The 17,867-nt window shown below is 39.8% G+C and overlaps 6 non-coding genes across 6 annotated transcripts; 2 read left to right on the forward strand and 4 right to left on the reverse strand.

Moving 5' to 3' along the window:
• Window positions 1–1,497: 1,497 nt before the first annotated feature.
• LOC135004684 (U1 spliceosomal RNA) lies at window positions 1,498–1,661 on the forward strand. Its single transcript, XR_010205413.1, has one exon. It is a non-coding gene; the product is annotated as a U1 spliceosomal RNA (small nuclear RNA).
• Window positions 1,662–1,812: 151 nt separating this feature from the next.
• On the forward strand, window positions 1,813–1,976 carry LOC135004793 (U1 spliceosomal RNA). Its single transcript, XR_010205517.1, has one exon. It is a non-coding gene; the product is annotated as a U1 spliceosomal RNA (small nuclear RNA).
• A 14,174-nt stretch (window positions 1,977–16,150) lies between these two features.
• On the reverse strand, window positions 16,151–16,313 carry LOC135004956 (U1 spliceosomal RNA). The gene has a single exon (XR_010205664.1). It is a non-coding gene; the product is annotated as a U1 spliceosomal RNA (small nuclear RNA).
• Window positions 16,314–16,465: 152 nt separating this feature from the next.
• Window positions 16,466–16,629, reverse strand: LOC135004758 (U1 spliceosomal RNA). Its single transcript, XR_010205486.1, has one exon. It is a non-coding gene; the product is annotated as a U1 spliceosomal RNA (small nuclear RNA).
• A 674-nt stretch (window positions 16,630–17,303) lies between these two features.
• LOC135004797 (U1 spliceosomal RNA) lies at window positions 17,304–17,466 on the reverse strand. The gene has a single exon (XR_010205521.1). It is a non-coding gene; the product is annotated as a U1 spliceosomal RNA (small nuclear RNA).
• Window positions 17,467–17,618: 152 nt separating this feature from the next.
• LOC135004713 (U1 spliceosomal RNA) lies at window positions 17,619–17,782 on the reverse strand. The gene has a single exon (XR_010205441.1). It is a non-coding gene; the product is annotated as a U1 spliceosomal RNA (small nuclear RNA).
• Between the last annotated feature and the right edge of the window lie 85 nt (window positions 17,783–17,867).

Genomic DNA, 17,867 nt, shown 5'->3' on the forward strand with positions numbered 1-17,867 from the left:
TACGAAGGGGTGTAATTATGTATTTGAACCACAAGATGGCGTGTGGGGATCTAAATTATAAATTATAAAGTACAAATTATAATCAAAATTAGTCCCCTTTTATTTCCGAGTAATGATACTGTTGAGCAGTATATTTAATATATTTATCACCTGTGCTAATAAAATAGGATGTGTTGACTAGTATTAATATTGTTCTTAAATACGGTCATATTTGTACTGATGTTGTCAAATAAGACATGGATTACTTGTAATCATGATAAATTAATTATGATTAAACTAAGTGACGTAATCTTGTTGAGCAAATTGCATTAGAGTTCAGTATAATTGAATATGAAGTTGTAGATAATTATGTTTTAAAACGAGGCTTGATTCTAATATTGTTAATAAGAACGATGGATGCAACTTCCGGGTGTGATAATGAGGCTTGGATCGTGTGTTTTAACCAGCTAAAATGGCCGCTGGAGTCTATTTAAAGTTTGTAATGAGACTGAGGCTTGGAACGCACGTTTGAGTGCGCATGCGCGAATGGCCGCGGGAATTTCAAATAAGTGGGGCTATATAAAGTGTTCATTGGGATGATGGTCATTCGAACTGAGGAAGCCGCTGAACGCACTGGGAAGGCGGAGAAACGCGTTTTCGAAGGACCTACTGGCAGTGACTATCACCTCCTGCTTGTTTTACACGATCACCGGCTTCTGGCTACGACAAAACAGCCAGTCCACCTGCAATTGCGGTTAGCCACCAGCAGAGGGAGCCGGAGCACTGTGGACGGATTCCCGTGGATATTGTCTCCAGATATTCTGCAGTAAATGGACAAGCACCAGCAGAGGGAGTCTTTCCAATTGGGACGGTCCTAAACAGACTGTTCTAAAGAGGTGAATGAAAAACTTATCGCCCATGGTAACTATCCATTCAAAGTGATATATGTGTGCACACATCTTTTTCGGGACATTAATTAATTAAGGACATACTCATGCAAGCAGTGTCCGTAAATGCCGAGCTCATTGGTCTATCATTAATCTATGTGGACATTTTGAAGTCAGCTTATTAAAATCCAAGCCTCAGAGAATAAACGTAATTAAGTATATACATTTGTGTATGTGGAGCATTTACATTAAAGGCATCCACTATACACAATATGCATTTTTATGTATGTCAATTTTGCTGCAGCAATATATGTTAATAAAATATGATTTATATGTTTTAAAATTTAATAGTAATTAGCCATTTTTTAATTATTTATTGATTATCTCCGATAAATGGTGGGGACAGCGCTACTGATTTCCTACAGAGGGTCACACCTGTGTGGGTAGTTTTTGTGTTTTTTTGTTCAATATAGGGATTGCAATTATCCCTGTATCAGGAGCAGCAGTCTCCGCCATTGTCTAAAATCTCCTTGATCCAGCGGGTACTGGCGCCGGAGAGTGTATACTTCTGTCCACACAAGGTTGGTGTGTGGGCGGTTGTGTACACATCCAGTATCATCTATCCCAAATCATACTTATTTTGCATAGGAGATACTATTGTCATGAAGATTGTTCTCCCAGGGTGAGGTTCATTCATTGCATTCTGGGTATGCTGACCCCTGTGATTTCCCCAAATGTGGGAAACTCGACTGCATTATTTGTGGTAGTGGTGGACTGTGTTTGTGCTTTCCTCTGGTCAGCTCTGGTAAAAGTCAGATTTCTTTGTCTCAGATCTTCCTCTAGCCTTGTTCTTCTTTTGAGAGTTCCCTTGTGCTGCCTCAGTTGGATCTCCTTCACTTGAAAGGTAGTGCCCGAGCAGCGACCCTCCCCAGCTCTAGCCCAACTCCTACTAACCTGCCAGGTGAGATACTATGATCATGAAGGTGCTTCTCCCAGGGCAAGGCTCACCCATTGCACTCTGGGTGTGCTGCCCCTTGCGATTTCCCCAAATGTGGGAAACTTGACTGCATAATTTGTGTTTCCCCTGGACGGCTCTCGTATAATTCAGATCTCTTTGTCTCAGGTCTCTCTCCAGCCTAGTATGCTGTCTGTTTCCACTTCTCTTTTCTTGAGCCCATCCCTTCTATAACCTTGTGCACTATCCTGACTTCTCCTCCCGTCTGCTTACTTTGTGCCTTCCAATGCACAATGCAAACTACAGGTAGTGCTGCAGGGCCCACACCCTTTTACTTGCCTTACAGAGCAGCTCTGGAGCTGTTACAGTACCCAGCTGCTGCAAGAAATCAGCTTGAATGCTTTAGGGGCTGGGGCATGGCCAACATGAGCCCCACACCGAAGGAGGGTGGGGGTGTTTATTGCGAACTAGGGGTCATCCAAGCGTCGCAAAAGGCCGCCATGCCCTGCATATCCCTTTTCTCTTTTCATAAGCAGACGAGGGATGAAGCCAACTTTGACCCACTGCTTGGATGACATCACTTGCTGCCTTTCCAATGAAGCAAGTTTAATTTAGTAATAGGTGAAAAACCATCCCTACAAAGGTGTTAATCAGATACTTGGCTTTGTGGACACTTTTCAGAGAACAAATTTGTTAGCATAAAAATAAAGCCAGAAAATGAAGAGCTGTTTAATCACTCAATTGGATTTTTCTGCAAGCGTATTTCTTTTTCTCTGCAACCCACTGCTAAGTTGTGCTTCCTAGCTGTTCTTTTATAAAATCACTTAATCAAATCTAACTCTGATTACATCAAAGAAGGCCAGGTACCCTACACCATAAGAGGGGGTTTGAAATTTTGACTTGTCTACTTAAAGATCACCAAAATCTGATAACAAGGTAAATTACGTCCCTGGGTAGGATTGAACCACCAACCTTTTGGTTAATAACCAAACACGCTAACTGATTGCGCCACAGAGACACATTGCGAAAGCATATACTGACAAAGGCTAATAAGCATTCATCTAGAACGTTTCCTAGAAAAACTTTAAAAAGTCAATAATCTGGAGAGTTTTTGTAAGATGTTTCTTCCATCAACCAATGAAGAAACACATTGGTACTTTCCCATGATGAGTGAGTGCTTCAGGATCTCTTGCACTTACATGTGCAGCAGAGTACTGCAATGGAAGCATGCTGGGCCCATAACCCAGAGGTAGGCAGATTGAAACTATCCTCTGCTATATGCATTTTTTTTTGTTAATTAAAGTAATCCAAAACTGGGATTGATATTTTTGCTCTTTTATTTTTACTTAAAGTACAATAACTTTTATTATTTTAATTTGTTTTAATAGTATATTGACAGTATTGTTTTCTTTCAAAAATCCACTTAATTTTCTTTACCCTATTATTCAAATGGTAATTGACAAAAACAAACTACATTGTCACCAGAAGAGCAATACAAAATGTACAAGTGATATATTAAAATCATCTTTCCAGCTTGAATTTCAATGATGCATTGGGGCAACGATTTTGTGAGAAACCTCTTCACCCTTAAATAAAGATTTTCTTAATTCCTTACCTGTGTGCTAATTAGATATCACCTTGTTTTCACATTAAACAGACTTCCACATGAGAAAGCAGCAAGGATGCAGTGGCGTTAATGTTTCCTGGTGTCAACCTGTATTATTTCAGTAGATATTGAAATGAGGATGCATCTTGCTGCCTTTCCAATGAAGCATGTTTAATTTAGTAATAGGTGAAAAACCATCCCTACAAAGGTGTTAATCAGATACTTGGCTTTGTGGACTCTTTTCAGAGAACAAATTTGTTAGCATAAAAATAAAGCCAGAAAATGAAGAGCTGTTTAATCACTCAATTGGATTTTTCTGCCAGCATATTTCTTTTTCTCTGCAACCCACTGCTAAATTGTGCTTCCTAGCTGTTTTTTTTATAAAATCACTTAATCAAATCTAACTGATTACATCAGAGTAGGCCAGGTACCCTACACTATAAGAGAGGGTTTGAAATTTTGACTTGTCTACTTAAATATCACCAAAATCTGATCACAAGGTCAATTACGTCCCTGGGTGGGATTGAACCACCAACTTTTTGGTTAATAGCCGTACACACTAACTGATTGCGCTACAGCGACACTTTGTGAAAGTACATACTGACAAAGGCTAATAAGCATTCATCTAGAACGTTTCCTAGAAAAACTTTAAATAGTCAATAATCTGGAGAGTTTTTGTAAGATGTTTCTTCCATCAACCAATGAAGAAACACATTGGTACTTTCCCATGATGAGTGAGTGCTTCAGGATCTCTTGCACTTACTGTACATGTGCAGCAGAGTACTGTAATGGAAGCATGCTGGGTCCATAACCCAGAGGTAGGCAGATTGAAATTATCCTCTGCTATATGCATTTTTTTTTTGTTAATTAAAGTAATCCAAAACTGGGATTGATATTTTTGCTCTTTTTATTTTACTTAAAGTACAATAACTTTTACCTTTTTAATTTGTTTTAATAGTATATAGACAGTATTGTTTTCTTTCAAAAATCCACTTAATTTTCTTTACCCGATTATTAAAATGGTAATTGACAAAAACAAACTACATTGTCACCAGAAGAGCAATACAAAATGTACAAGTGATATATTAAAATCATCTTTCCAGCTTGAATTTCAATGATGCATTGGGGCAACGATTTTGTGAGAAACATCTTACCCTTAAATAAAGATTTTCTTAATTCCTTACCTGTGTGCTAATTAGATATCACCTTGTTTTCACATTAAACAGACTTCCACATGAGAAAGCAGCAAGGATGCAGTGGCGTTAATGTTTCCTGGTGTCAACCTGTATTATTTCAGTAGATATTGAAATGAGGATGCATCTTGCTGCCTTTCCAATGAAGCAAGTTTAATTTAGTAATAGGTGAAAAACCATCCCTACAAAGATGTTAATCCGATACTTGGCTTTGTGGACACTTTTCAGAGAATAAATTAGTTAGCATAAAAATAAAGCCAGAAAATGAAGAGCTGTTTAATCACTCAATTGGATTTTTCTGCCAGCATATTTCATTTTCTCTGCAAACCACTGCTAAATTGTGCTTCCTAGCTGTTTTTTGATAAAATCACTTAATCAAATCTAACTCTGATTACATCAGAGTAGGCCAGGTACCCTACACCATAAGAGGGGGTTTGAAATTTTGACTTGTCTACTTAAAGATCACCAAAATCTGATGACAAGGTCAATAACATCCCTGGGTGGGATTGAACCACCAACCCTTTGGTTAATAACCAAACACACTAACCGATTGCACCACAGAGACACTTTGCAAAAGTCCATACTGACAAAGGCTAATAAGCATTCATCTAGAACGTTTCCTAGAAAACTTTAAAAAGTCAATAATCTGGAGAGTTTTTGTAAGATGTTTCTTCCATCAACCAATGAAGAAACACATTGGTACTTTCCCATGATGAGTGAGTGCTTCAGAATCTCTTGCACTTACATGTGCAGCAGAGTACTGCAATGGAAGCATGCTGGGCCCCTTAACCCAGAGGTAGGCAGATTGAAACTATCCTCTGCTATATGCATTTTTTTTTTGTTAATTAAAGTAATCCAAAACTGGGATTGATATTTTTGCTCTTTTATTTTTACTTAAAGTACAATAACTTTTACCATTTTAATTTGTTTTAATAGTATATTGACAGTATTGTTTTCTTTCAAAAATCCACTTAATTTTCTTTACCCTATTATTAAAATGGTAATTGACAAAAACAAACTACATTGTCACCAGAAGAGCAATACAAAATGTACAAGTGATATATTAAAATCATCTTTCCAGCTTGAATTTCAATGATGCATTGGGGCAACGATTTTGTGAGAAACATCTTCACCCTTAAATAAAGATTTTCTTAATTCCTTACCTGTGTGCTAATTAGATATCACCTTGTTTTCACATTAAACAGACTTCCACATGAGAAAGCAGCAAGGATGCAGTGGCGTTAATGTTTCCTGGTGTCAACCTGTATTATTTCCGTAGATATTGAAATGAGGATGCATCTTGCTGCCTTTCCAATAAAGCAAGTTTAATTTAGCAATAGGTGAAAAACCATCCCTACAAAGATGTTAATCAGATACTTGGCTTTGTGGACACTTTTCAGAGAACAAATTTGTTAGCATAAAAATAAAGCCAGAAAATGAAGAGCTGTTTAATCACTCAATTGGATTTTTTTGCCAGCATATTTCTTTTTCTCTGCAAACCGCTGCTAAATTGTGCTTCCTAGCTGTTTTTATAAAATCACTGAATCAAATCTAACTCTGATTACATCAGAGAAGGCCAGGTACCCTACACCATAACAGGGGTTTTTGAAATTTTGACTTGTCTACTTAAAGATCACCAAAATCTGATAACAAGGTCAATTACATCCCTGGGTGGGATTGAACCACCAACCTTTTGGTTAATAGCCGTACACACTAACTGATTGCGCCACAGCGACACTTTGCAAAAGTACATACTGACAAAGGCTAATAAGCATTCATCTAGAACGTTTCCTAGAAAAACTTTAAATAGTCAATAATCTGGAGAGTTTTTGTAAGATGTTTCTTCCATCAACCAATGAAGAAACACATTGGTACTTTCCCATGATGAGTGAGTACTTCAGGATCTCTTGCAATTACATGTGCAGCAGAGTACTGTAATGGAAGCATGCTGGGTCCATAGCCCAGAGGTAGGCAGATTGAAACTATCCTCTGCTATATGCGTTTTTTTTTGTTAATTAAAGTAATCCAAAACTGGGATTGATATTTTTGCTCTTTTATTTTTACTTAAAGTACAATAACTTTTACCATTTTCATTTGTTTTAATAGTATATTGACAGTATTGTTTTCTTTCAAAAATCCACTTAATTTTCTTTACCCGATTATTAAAATGGTAATTGACAAAAACAAACTACATTGTCACCAGAAGAGCAATACAAAATGTACAAGTGATATATTAAAATCATCTTTCCAGCTTGAATTTCAATGATGCATTGGGGCAACGATTTTGTGAGAAACATCTTCACCCTTAAATAAAGATTTTCTTAATTCCTTACCTGTGTGCTAATTAGATATCACCTTGTTTTCACATTAAACAGACTTCCACATGAGAAAGCAGCAAGGATGCAGTGGCGTTAATGTTTCCTGGTGTCAACCTGTATTATTTCAGTAGATATTCAAATGAGGATGCATCTTGCTGCCTTTCCAATGAAGCAAGTTTAATTTAGTAATAGGTGAAAAACCATCCCTACAAAGGTGTTAATCAGAAACTTGGCTTTGTGCACACTTTTCAGAGAACAAATTTGTTAGCATAAAAATAAAGCCAGAAAATGAAGAGCTGTTTAATCACTCAATTGGATTTTTTTGCCAGCATATTTCTTTTTCTCAGCAACCCACTGCTAAATTGTGCTTCCTAGCTGTTTTTATAAAATCACTGAATCAAATCTAACTCTGATTACATCAGAGAAGGCCAGGTACCCTACACCATAAGAGGGGGTTTGAAATTTTGACTTGTCTACATAAAGATCACCAAAATCTGATAACAAGGTCAATTACATCCCTGGGTGGGATTGAACCACCAACCTTTTGGTTTATAGCCTTACACAGTAACTGATTGCGCCACAGCAACACTTTGCAAAAGTCCATACTGACAAAGGCTAATAAGCATTCATCTAGAACGATTCCTAGAAACATTTTAAAAAGTCAATAATGTGGAGAGTTTTTGTAAGATGTTTCTTCCATCAACCAATGAAGAAACACATTGGTACTTTCCCATGATGAGTGAGTGCTTCAGGATCTCTTGCACTTACATGTGCAGCAGAGTACTGTAATGGAAGCATGCTGGGTCCATAACCCAGAGGTAGGCAGATTGAAACTATCCTCTGCTATATGCATTTTTTTTGTTAATTAAAGTAATCTAAAACTGGGATTGATATTTTTGCTCTTTTATTTTTACTTAAAGTACAATAACTTTTACCATTTTAATTTGTTTTAATAGTATATTGACAGTATTGTTTTCTTTCAAAAATCCAATTAATTTTCTTTACCCGATTATTAAAATGGTAATTGACAAAAACAAACTACATTGTCACCAGAAGAGCAATACAAAATGTACAAATGATATATTAAAATCATCTTTCCAGCTTGAATTTAAATGATGCATTGGGGCAACGATTTTGTGAGAAACATCTTCACCCTTAAATAAACATTTTCTTAATTCCTTACCTGTGTGCTAATTAGATATCACCTTGTTTTCACATTAAACAGACTTCCACATGAGAAAGCAGCAAGGATGCAGTGGCGTTAATGTTTCCTGGTGTCAACCTGTATTATTTCAGTAGATATTGAAATGAGGATGCATCTTGTTGCCTTTCCAATGAAGCAAGTTTAATTTAGTAATAGGTGAAAAACCATCCCTACAAAGATGTTAATCAGATACTTGGCTTTGTGGACACTTTTCAGAGAACAAATTTGTTAGCATAAAAATAAAGCCAGAAAATGAAGAGCTATTTAATCACTCAATTGGATTTTTTTGCCAGCATATTTCTTTTTCTCTGCAACCCACTGCTAAATTGTGCTTCCTAGCTGTTTTTATAAAATCACTGAATCAAATCTAACTCTGATTACATCAGAGAAGGCCAGGTACCCTACACCATAACAGGGGTTTTCGAAATTTTGACTTGTCTACATAAAGATCACCAAAATCTGATAACGAGGTCAATTACGTCCCTGGGTGGGATTGAACCACCAACCTTTTGGTTAATAGCCTTACACAGTAACTGATTGCACCACAGCAACACTTTGCAAAAGTCCATACTGACAAAGGCTAATAAGCATTCATCTAGAACGATTCCTAGAAACATTTTAAAAAGTCAATAATGTGGAGAGTTTTTGTAAGATGTTTCTTCCATCAACCAATGAAGAAACACATTGGTACTTTCCCATGATGAGTGAGTGCTTCAGGATCTCTTGCACTTACATGTGCAGCAGAGTACTGTAATGGAAGCATGCTGGGTCCATAACCCAGAGGTAGGCAGATTGAAACTATCCTCTGCTATATGCATTTTTTTTTGTTAATTAAAGTAATCCAAAACTGGGATTGATATTTTTGCTCTTTTATTTTTACTTAAAGTACAATAACTTTTACCATTTTAATTTGTTTTAATAGTATATTGACAATATTGTTTTCTTTCAAAAATCCACTTAATTTTCTTTACCCAATTATTAAAATGGTAATTGACAAAAACAAACTACATTATCACCAGAAGAGCAATATAAAATGTTCAAGTAATATATTAAAATCATCTTTCCAGCTTGGATTTCAATGATGCATTGGGGCAATGATTTTGTGAGAAACATCTTCACCCTTAAATAAAGATTTTCTTAATTCCTTACCTGTGTGCTAATTAGATATCACCTTGTTTTCACATTAAACAGACTTCCACATGAGAAAACAGCAAAGATGCAGTGGCGTTAATGTTTCATGGTGTCAACCTGTATTATTTCCGTAGATATTGAAATGAGGATGCATCTTGCTGCCTTTCCAATGAAGCAAGTTTAATTTAGTAATAGGTGAAAAACCATCCCTACAAAGATGTTAATCAGATACTTGGCTTTGTGGACACTTTTCAGAGAACAAATTTGTTATCATAAAAATAAAGCCAGAAAATGAAGAGCTGTTTAATCACTCAATTGGATTTTTCTGCCAGCATTTTTCTTTTTCTCTGCAACTCACTGCTAAATTGTGCTTCCTAGCTGTTTTTTTATAAAATCACTTAATCAAATCTAACTCTGATTACATCAGAGAAGGCCAGGTACCCTACACCATAAGAGGGGGTTTGCAATTTTGACTTGTCTACTTAAATATCACCAAAATCTGATCACAAGGTCAATCACGTCCCTGGGTGGGATTGAACCACCAACCTTTTGATTAATAGCTGAACACACTAACCGATTGCGCCACAGAGACACTTTGCGAAAAGTAAATACTGACAAAGACTAATAAGCATTCATCTAGAACGTTTCCTAGAAAAACTTTAAAAAGTCAATAATCTGGAGAGTTTTTGTAAGATGTTTCTTCCAGCAACCAATGAAGAAACACATTGGTACTTTCGCATGATGAGTGAGTGCTTCAGGATCTCTTGCACTTACATGTGCAGCAGAGTACTGTAATGGAAGCATGCTGGGTCCATAACCCAGAGGTAGGCAGATTGAAACTATCCTTTGCTATATGCATTTTTTTTTGTTCATTAAAGTAATCCAAAACTGGGATTGATACTTTAGCATTTATTTTTACTTAAAGTACAATAACTTTTACCATTTTAATTTGTTTTAATAGTATATTGACAGTATTGTTTTCTTTCAAAAATCCACTTAATTTTCTTTACCCTATTATTAAAATGGTAATTGACAAAAACAAACTACATTGTCACCAGAAGAGCAATACAAAATGTACAAGTGATATATTAAAATCATCTTTCCAGCTTGAATTTCAATGATGCATTGGGGCAACGATTTTGTGAGAAACATCTTCACCCTTAAATAAAGATTTTCTTAATTCCTTACCTGTGTGCTAATTAGATATCACCTTGTTTTCACATTAAACAGACTTCCACATGAGAAAGCAGCAAGGATGCAGTGGCGTTAATGTTTCCTGGTGTCAACCTGTATTATTTCAGTAGATATTGAAATGAGGATGCATCTTGCTGCCTTTCCAATGAAGCAAGTTTAATTTAGTAATAGGTGAAAAACCATCCCTACAAAGATGTTAATCAGATATTTGGCTTTGTGGAAACTTTTCAGAGAACAAATTTGTTAGCATAAAAGTAAAGCCAGAAAATGAAGAGCTGTTTAATCACTCAATTGGATTTTTTTGCCAGCATATTTCTTTTTCTCTGCAAACCACTGCTAAATTGTGCTTCCTAGCTGTTTTTATAAAATCACTGAATCAAATCTAACTCTGATTACATCAGAGAAGGCCAGGTACCCTACACCATAAGAGGGGTTTTTGAAATTTTGACTTGTCTACTTAAAGATCACCAAAATCTGATAACAAGGTCAATTACGTCCCTGGGTGGGATTGAACCACCAACCTTTTGGTTAATAGCCTTACACACTAACTGATTGCGCCACAGCGACACTTTGCAAAAGTACATACTGACAAAGGCTGATAAGCATTCATCTAGAACGTTTCCAAGAAAAACTTTAAATAGTCAATAATCTGGAGAGTTTTTGTAAGATGTTTCTTCCATCAACCAATGAAGAAACACATTGGTACTTTCCCATGATGAGTGAGTGCTTCAGGATCTCTTGCAATTACATGTGCAGCAGAGTACTGTAATGGAAGCATGCTGGGTCCATAGCCCAGAGGTAGGCAGATTGAAACTATCCTCTGCTATATGCATTTTTTTTTGTTAATTAAAGTAATCCAAAACTGGGATTGATATTTTTGCTCTTTTATTTTTACTTAAAGTACAATAACTTTTACCATTTTAATTTGTTTTAATAGTATATTGACAGTATTGTTTTCTTTCAAAAATCCACTTAATTTTCTTTACCCGATTATTAAAATGGTAATTGACAAAAATAAACTGATGAGGATACTACTGCAGTCTTTGTTTCGTCTGTACCCGCTGAAAGAGCAGCAAAAGGTGGAGATCTTGATGGGACAGTTGAAAGGGCTTGCACTTAGAGAGGTTACTTCCTGGCCTACTGAAGAGAAGAAGACTGTGGACCAGATCCTCAACAGGCTTGCTACCACATTTGACACAAGGACAGTGTCAGAACTTAAAATGCACTTCTTTGCTCGAAAGCAACAACCAGGAGAGTCACTCACGGGCTATGCCCTCAGCTTTCAGGAAGCACTCAGAGATGTTCAGCAAGCAGACCCTGAGGAAGTGCATGACAAAGAGAAAATGTTATTGGACCAGTTCACTGAAGTTGCAAGGGGCGAATTTGTAAAAACTCAGCTGCGACTATTGAGATTGCAGAAGCCTGGAAGCACATTCCTGGATTTTAAAGAGGCTGCGATTAAAGTTCTAGGCTCCAGTCTTACTTCAGGGGCTGTTCCACAAGAGTCTATTCCAGAGATGCCACGGTATCAAGAGAATTCTGATGCCCAGGAGTCAAGTTTTAAAGGAGCTACTTACCCACCTACAGTAAAAGGAGTGACAGTGCCATGTTCAAAGACATGCATATTTGACTCTTCTAGTGAGTTACGAAGTCTGCTGGCTGAACTGACACGTGGTGTGACAGAGATGCGCAGAGACCTGCAGATTCTGAAGAGACAGCAGGCACTGCTCCATGAAGAAATGGAATGGTGCCAGGAGAGGAGACCACTGAACAGTTCCCAATGGGACCTACATAGAAACAGGGAGACACTTTTTTCCAGCCACTTTGCCTCCCAAAGGCGACCCATTTTTCAAAGCTGTGAAGGAAGCGGACAAATTAAGAGAGAATTTGAGCAGCCAGATCATTTAAACTCCAAATTCATGTGGTTAACCCGTTATGTTAGCCAATGCCCGGTGGTTCAAGTTTGCATCAATGGAGTCTCAATGCCCGCTCTCTTAGACACTGGATCACAAGTGACCACAATACAAGCAACACAGTTTGAGCAGCATTGGACTGAGGAACAGATGTTTCCGTCAACTTCCACATTGATAAACCCGATTGCAAGCAATGGGCACTGCATCCCTTGCAAAGGATACTGGGAAGCTGAAATTCAAATCGGACGAACAGTGCTACCACAGCAAGGCTTCATCATCACCACTGCCCAAGATGATGGATTGCCTCCAGTGATAGTGGGCATGAATGTGTTGCGGAACTGCTGTGAGGAGCTCGTAGCAGCACTCCAAGGAGAGTTTCAAACTGACAAGCTCCAGGAGAAACAAGGCCTTCAACCTGGGATAGCCAAACAAAAGGGAAGAATGATAACAGAATTATCTGTAAGAGAGGAACATGAAAAAAATAAGGCTAGCCAAATAATGATAGAAATGCCCATCTCCAGTGTCCAGATTATCCGAAAGAATGCTTCAATGTTAGGCATGAATAATATAGCATCCAGTTCTAGAAACTGTGAGCAACCTATTCAAGGAACCAGTTTTGACCACCTGCAAGATAAAAGTCAGATGATAAGACACCTCAAAGCCTTACTGAAGATTGGGAAATACCTGACCAAGCGACAAAGGCAAGAATCCTCGCCAGAACTCCTGAAGTTGTTGAGACAGCGAGAAAGGCTGTTTGAAGAGAAAGGACAGTTGGTTCGATGTAGTGTGGATCCTAATACTCATTATAGGATCAGTCAACTTGTAATTCCAAGACAAAGTGCTTGTTATGTGCTTGAAGAATATCACGACAAGTCAGGTCACCCTGGGTGCAAAAGGATGGAAACAAGCATCTGGAAAAAGTTCTTTTGGGTTGAAATGAGGGAAGACATCAAGAGATGGTGCCGAAACTGTCCAACCTGTTCTGTAAGAAGAACCTTGCTGCCTCTTTCTCTCCAGAATCCATTGTCCCAAACCAGCTGTGATACTGAATCCCAAGATGGAATGGAAGAGGCTCATAAAATGTATTTACAGCAGACTAAGGTGGTTTGTCACCGACAAGGAGGCAAGAAGACTAGGGCTTGCAAAACAGAAAACCACCATAGTCAGCTGCAGTTTTGTACAGCATGTCCCAAAGACAGTTTAGAAAGAGTTCAATACTCATCCATGGCAGGGGGGTTGAGGTTTCCTAGACAAACTTTTCAAGACCATATACTGTCCAGATTTCAACCGATTGCTCCAGGAGCATGTCTTAATGTACTATAGCACAAAAGGAATTATACCTATCAGATACTGATGTTAAAAATGTTGATAAATGTTAATGTTTCAGACATAATCTGTGTTCACTAATGAATGTGACTGGATATAGTGAGAAGTTTATATAGGGATAAAACCAAAATGCGTGAGGACACGCATGTTTTGGGGGGGGGCACGTGTGATATCCCATAACAACAAGGACATTTTTGACAACAGTGTAGTTGCCTGTGCCATTTTAAATAAAGTTTATTTAAAAGAAAATTGAACAGCAGTTTGAGAAGTCAGTTGGAGCCATGGTGAGGAAAGAGCTGGCGACGCCATTACGCAGAGATGAGCAGCTGAGAGAGGGGAGACAAATAAGCTGAAAATTGCATGAGAGAGTAAGCAGTAGTGCAAAATACAGCAGTGGAAGTGCAGCAATTAACAAGTAAGAACGCCATGACACTCTCAGCCAAGAGAGTGCACAGCAAGTGTCAGAGACAGGAGAGTATAAAGCCTTTATACCAATGCTGACTGGCCTACATCTGAGGGGAAACTGCCTCAGAAACATCTATTGACTGGGTGAGATAAATCCATATTTATACTGAAACCTACTCCACTGCAAAGGACATTATCCTATATTTACTATACCTATGCAGCGATTTACATGGGAAGCAGCTCCAGTTTGTTTTAAACAATCATCTTTACTACACAGAGCTACAATATTTTGTTCACAGCTAAAGGAGACAATAGCTGCATATAACTATGTAACAACATAACCGGGCCCCAACGTGCACATAGAGACTCCCTGCAGTGACACCAATGTTATCTGGGACTTAAATATTGTCTGCATAAGTTGATTTCTATTACTAAGCAACATAGTATTAATCTCAGATTTAGTTATATTACCATTTGTGTAATGACTTAAAGTGTATATGGTGTCTGTGTTTAAGTTGCTTGAATCAAATCTTTCCCTTCCCTACTGTAATCAGTTCCTTTTCTGAGTTATGTGGTAAACCATTTATTCTTTCATACAAAGCCCTGCCTGCCTTTCTTTGTGTCTGGGGAAACCTTGCCTCTCTGCCAGGAATAGAGAAGAGCTGCTGCTGAAGGAGGAATAGTCCATCAAGGTATCCCTGACCTGTTCCACATAGTTTACACACTTGTTATACCGGGGTGTTACATTGTGTGTGACTGACCTTAGGAAGAAACCGGAGCCTCCGCTGCAGTGACCCAGCAACCAGGGCACGGGAGTATACAGTGCCGCTGGGAGTGATGAAGCTGCAGTAAAGATGTCTATTAGACCTAGCCTGCTGCAGCCCTTGTAGATTCTCATAAAAAAAGTTCTTCTTTTCTTGTCAAAATTAATAGCTAAGAATAGGCTGCTTGAGGCAGGCCCCTGTTAAGTGGCCTGCTACTGAAGGCAACAACTACAAACTGAGCTCCCTGTTCATGGAAGCGGGGTTATAGAGGAGAATGCGCTGAGCATCTTGGGAACAGTCAAAAGCTTTGAGCCGGTTGGTGCCTCAGATCAAGATCCTACTCTACACCCCAATGTGAATCCTTGTGGAGTCCAGTGTACCCCACAGAAGAAATTAATGTGTCACACCCATTGGCAGCAACCTTAGAATAGCTGCTGATGGGCACAATTGAGAAAGGAAGGGGGGGGGACATTTGAATCCAGCACATAGATGCAATTCAAATATGTAATTTGAACCTTCCTATTTTAAAATATAATGGATGAACCTCACCCTGTGAGAACAATCTTCATGATATAGAGATCTCATATGCAAAATAAGTATGAGTTGGGATAGGGCTGGGGAGGGTGGCTGCTCGGGCAGCCCCTCCCCCGTCAAGTTAAGGAGATTCAACTGAGGAAGCACAAGGGAACTCTCGTCTGGGGACAACAACTGCAGGGAGACCACATCTTTTCAGATGAACATGGGAGGGCGGAAGGCTGCCTAATACTGAAGCACCATCAAATATCAAACCATATGCAATAACTAGTACAAGCATTCCTGGGGGAAGGTCTGCAGGAGACGAATTTGCATACGGTGATGTCATCCAAGCAGTGGGCCAAAGTTGGCTGGAACCCTCATCTGCATATGAAAAGAGAAAAGGGTTATGCAGGGCATGGCGGCATTTTGCGGCGCTTGGATGACCCCTAGTTCGCATTAAACACCTCCACCCTCCTTCGGTGTGGGGCTCATGTTGACTATGCCCCAGCCCCTGAAGCATTCAAGCTGATTTCTTGCAGCAGCTGGGCACTGTAACAGCTCCAGAGCTGCTCTGTAAGGCAAATAAAAGGGTGTGGGCCCTGCAGCACTACCTGTAGTTCGCATTGTGCGTTGGAAGGCACAAAGTAAGCAGACGGGAGAAGTCAGGATAGTGCGCAAGGGCATAGAAGGGAGCGGCTCAAGAATAGAGAAGTGGAAACAGACAGCAAACTAGGCTGGAGAGAGACCTGAGACAAAGAGATCTGAATTATACGAGAGCCGACCAGGGGAAACACAAATTATGCAGTCAAGTTTCCCACATTTGGGGAAATCGCAGGGGCAGCACAGCCAGAGTGCAATGGGTGAGCCTTGCCCTGGGAGAAGCACCTTCAAGATCATAGTATCTCACCTGGCAGGTAAATAGGAGTTGGGCTAGAGCTGGGGAGGGTCGCTGCTCGGGCACCCCCCTGTCAAGTGAAGGAGATCCAACTGAGGCAGCACAATGGAACTCTCGAAAGAAGAACAAGGCTAGAGGAAGATCTGAGACAAAGAAATCTGACTTTTACCAGAGCTGACCAGCGGAAAACACAAACACAGTCCCCCACTACCACAAATAATGCAGGCGAGTTTCCCACATTTGGGGAAATCACAGGGGTCAGCATACCCAGAATGCAATGAATGAACCTCACCCTGGGTGAACAATCTTCATGACCATGGTGTCTCCTATGCAAAATAAGTATGATTTGGGATAGGGCTGGGGAGGGCCGCTGCTCAGGCACATCTCTGTCAAGTAAAGGAAATTCAGCTGAGGCAGCACAAGGGAACTCTCATCTGGGGACAACAACTGCAGGGAGAACACATATTTTCAGATGAACATGGGAGGGCAGAAGGCTGCCTAATACTGAAGCACCCCCAAACAACAAACCAAATGCAACAACTAGTGCAAGCATTCCTGGGGGAAGGCCTGCAGCAGATGGATTTGCATATGGCGATGTTATCCAAGCAGTGGGTCAAAGTTGGCTTCAACCCTCATCTGCATATGAAAAGAGAAAAGGGGCGTGCAGGGCATGGCGGCCTTTTGCGCTGCTTGGATGACCCCTAGATCGCATTAAACACCCCCACCCTCCTTTGGTGTGGGGCTCATGTTGGCCATGCCCCATCCCATGAAGCATTCAAGCTGATTTCTTGCAGCAGCTGGGCACTGTAACAGCTCCAGAGCTGCTCTGTAAGGCAAGTAAAAGGGTGTGGGACCTGCAGCACTACCTGTAGTTTGCATTGTGCATTGGAAGGCACAAAGTAAGCAGACGGGAGGAGAAGTCAGGATAGTGCACAAGGGTATAGAAGGGAGGGGCTCAAGAAAATAGAAGTGGAAACAGACAGCAAACTAGGCTGGAGAGAGACCTGAGACAAAGAGATCTGAATTATACGAGAGCCGACCAGGGGAAACACAAATTATGCAGTCAAGTTTCCCACATTTGGGGAAATTGCAGGGGCAGCACACCCAGAGTGCAATGGGTGAGCCTTGCCCTGGGAGAAGCACCTTCATGATCATAGTATCTCACCTGGCAGGTAAGTAGGAGTTGGGCTAGAGCTGGGGAGGGTCGCTGCTCGGGCACCCCCCTGTCAAGTGAAGGAGATCCAACTGAGGCAGCACAAAGGAACTCTCGAAAGAAGAACAAGGCTAGAGGAAGATCTGAGACAAAGAAATCTGACTTTTACCAGAGCTGACCAGAGGAAAGCACAAACACAGTCCACCACTACCACAAATAATGCAGTCGAGTTTCCCACATTTGGGGAAATCACAGGGGTCAGCATACCCAGAGTGCAATGAATGAACCGCACCCTGGGAGAACAATCTTCATAACAATGGTATCTCCTATGCAAAATAAGTATGATTTGGGATATGGCTGGGGAGGGCCGCTGCTCAGGCACATCTCTGTCAAGTAAAGGAGATTCAACTGAGGCAGCACAAGGGAAC

The sequence above is a fragment of the Pseudophryne corroboree genome, unplaced genomic scaffold (assembly GCF_028390025.1).
Source record: "Pseudophryne corroboree isolate aPseCor3 unplaced genomic scaffold, aPseCor3.hap2 scaffold_195, whole genome shotgun sequence".
In the NCBI taxonomy this organism is placed as follows: Eukaryota; Metazoa; Chordata; class Amphibia; order Anura; family Myobatrachidae; genus Pseudophryne; species Pseudophryne corroboree.